The sequence below is a fragment of the Mesitornis unicolor genome, unplaced genomic scaffold (assembly GCF_000695765.1).
Source record: "Mesitornis unicolor isolate BGI_N332 unplaced genomic scaffold, ASM69576v1 scaffold24797, whole genome shotgun sequence".
Lineage (NCBI taxonomy): Eukaryota > Metazoa > Chordata > Aves > Mesitornithiformes > Mesitornithidae > Mesitornis > Mesitornis unicolor.
In genome coordinates this window covers 62908-66389 of record NW_010197425.1, presented here as the reverse complement: position 1 = coordinate 66389, position 3482 = coordinate 62908, and positions in this window count along the sequence as shown.

Sequence of the window (3482 nt, the reverse complement as noted above, 5' to 3'; positions counted from 1 at the left end):
GGGAAAAGTGAAAGTGTTTTGGTTTAGTATAATTTTAGCTGTCTTGACTAAGAAATACCTAAAAGATTACGAGTAGTTTACTTTTGTAAAGCACATGCCATTAGTGACGCAGTCTTAACGCCTTACAAATTCTTAAACTGTGTTTCGGACGTTGATGGTGTATATTTTCCACCTTGACATCTTAATGTTAGTTTCCCCTCTTGGTTCCTGTGTGAAAATCAAATTGTCTTACCTTTCTGCTTTCTAGGAAATACTCATTCTGAAAGGGTTTAACAGTGCCAGTGTGTGTAGAGTTGTATAATCGTGAATACAGTTGGATGACTTGTTTGACCTTTAACTGTAACTTCTATTTTTGCTTTTTGCTTTTTAATATTAATAATTATTTGGCATGTGATTAATCTATATTTTAATCTAATACACTTATGAAATATAGATCAAATGCTTTTTTTTTTTGTAAAGAGAGTTTAGTCTAGTACACTAATTGCAAGCAAGCCATTGTGCATTATATATGTTGGTTGCAAACAGTCTAGAATTAGTTTGAGTAATTTAATTTAGATCAGTAGCATTCTGCTAAATGCCTAAGACCTCAAGGAAAAAGACTTACTGCTTCTTCATGCTGTCCATGTAATTGACTTGTAATTTATTTTAGTTCTTTCCATCAGTGTCACTTTTTAAGGGGAAAGAAAATTCTGAAGGATTTTTTGCGTGTCAGTTTTTTATTGAATGGTGAAAACTTCTGTGCAGTTAAAGTTTCTTCAGGAGTGTACGTGGGTGGTGTTACAGAAACTAGCATTTGCTTGAAACTGGCTGTGTTCAGTGATTACACCATTTCTTAAACTGCACGCTAGTACCCTTCAGTTTCAAGATCTGTGGGCTGGTTGAAGTAGTTATCTCCTGGTTACAAAATGTAGGCGTGATCTTCCATCAAGTCTGGTAAATAGAAGGTGGCATACCTTAGGTCCTGGCTGGGAACAATGGAGCAGTGTGTATGCTGGGAAAGCTGAGATTTCTTTAGTCAACAGACATTGGGATGAGTTTTATCTTGAAGGGCAGGCAAAATCTACAGGATCAGAGTTAGATTGATGATTAAGATCAAAAGCTGCTTTATTGCTTTTTTTTTTTTGAAAAAAAGTCTCTTTATAAAGGGAAAGTGTTAATGGAGTCCAGTAGGGAAATAGTAGTTTAATTATTTGCAACGTGTTTTGGGTGATTTTTTTGTTGTTGTTGTGTTGTTTTGTTTTGTTTTTAGAAGGCAAATTCAAAGCAGACCTTATCTGCTTTAGCAAGTCATTACTGTGAATTACTGATGACTAATACTGTTTGTAGACGTGTTCCTGAGTTTCATTGTAGATGTAACTAGTCATACTGAAGATGATCTCCGGAATTTTAAGAATCGAACCTAGTTACTTCAATATAATGTAAACATTAATAGTTGAAACATGATTGAAAAGAAAGTCGTTTTGGTGTGAGTTCAAGATTGCTAGCCTCTAGCTCAAGTAATCACTAGATCTATTTTTGTTGTTGTTGTTTAATCCTGCTGTGTTGCCAGTAATATGCTTTGCCTATGACTACACAGTCATTGGAATTTTTTTTTTACTGACAGGTGAAGTTTAAAAAATCGAGGTGGCCTGTTTCTTCTGTCTGTTTTAAAGTGATCCTGGAAACCAGGAGTGGAGAGTCCATCTCTCTTTTTTTCTAATTGATAGTGAACTTACAGTTGACTCCAAGTAAAACATTGTTACAGACTTGAAATGTCTTACTTATTTAATTGTCTCTAGTAATTTTATGTAATTCCAGTGTTTCTTATTTCAGCACAGTGTTTAAATATGATTGCATTAAGAATGTTATTGAACTTCCTGTTTTTGTAAGGGAAAAACAGCAATACAACTTTGTAGTCCCCTGCAAAACACACATTTTTAATATCTGGGGAAATTAAGTTATTAGTGTTAGAGTATACTTTTACCTATAGGAAAAACATCTTTCTTTCTAGAGATATAAATGCCATGAAACACAATTACTGTGCATTAAGATAACTATTCAGGTTGCTGTTTTTAACACTTCTCTGGTAGCCTTGTTCACAATTCAAATGTTTACATTATCAAGCAGGAGGTAATAGCAGTGGGAAGTGTGTTTTTGTTTTTCCAGTGATTGACAGACTGGCATAGTACTTGTGTGTATACAAACCAGCTGTCATCTTGTTAGATGAATAAAATGGGGGCTGGGGGAAAATAACAGTTTTTAAATAAAAGTAGCTCTCCTGTCAGTGCCATAACAGAGCCATGGGATGGAAGAGGTTTGAGAGTCTCCTGTTAGATACACAAAAAGCAAAGCAGTTCAATTAGTCTTTTACAGCTACCTTTAAAATGCATGGACTATCACTCTGCAGTTCATTAGATTCATGTTTTTTAATTCGTTTCATTTGATGCTTGTCGAATTTCTCCTGACTTCATTGACAGCGTTGTTAGGGTGTACTGCTAGGTAAATACTAACATTAATATTTTACTTTTGAGGTACTTGGCTTGAAAAACACCTTTTGTGTTCTTCACAGAGCTCTTGTGTACAGCTTTTGGAGAAAGCACACTGACTTAGTATTGAAGAATTTGTTTTGTTTTTATTTTCTGGTTTCTTGGATGTGCTTTGTACATTTAGCATTTGAATTCACAAAGATCCTGACACCTTGGCTTGCCTTTTCCAAGACAGTATCTTCTTCATTTTGACAAAACCGTACATTTTGAATTTTAGTAATTACTTCTGGTTTTTGTTTTGTGGAAGTATAGATTTGTGAATCATAAATGGGCTACCATTAACATAAGAACAGCATTTCTAAGTTAGAGCAAAGATGCATCTAGTTCCTTACCTGCCTCCCAGAGCAGTCAGTAGCAGGTGCCTAGGGAGGACCATAAAAATGGATAAAGGCAAATGGTTCTGTTTCCCTTGAACTTTCTTTTGGATTCCAAAGTCAGATTTGATTTCTTCTTGATTTAAGATAATTTACTGTTTGCACCTTTTCTTAAAAAAAATTAAAAAAAAATTTGTTTGCTCGGGCTTTTAAGAATGCCTGTAAACTCTTCGTATCCACAACATCCTTGGGCAGTGTAATGTAATTGGAACCCATGTTGGGAAGAATACCTTTTTGCTGAATTTTTCAAACTTCACACCTGGCAACTTAATTTCATGTGACTTAAGTTAGCTTTTATAAGTAAGAGATGGTAAATAATTCTCCCGTTCTGTCATTCATTTTATAGAATTCTTTATATTACTAAGTATGTGAGCTCTAGCAGCAAACCACCTCAAGTATGTTTCACTTCAGTTCAACATCTACTGACTAATCGTAAGTCAGACCTGTATGGCTGCAAACTAAAAATTTGTTTTCATATGCTTTTCCTCCTAGTATACAGAGGGCTGCATCAATATTTTTAGTTTGGTCTTGTAGTCTGGATCTAAATCGTGGGGTTATTACTGCCTTTTAAGTAGTAGAAACT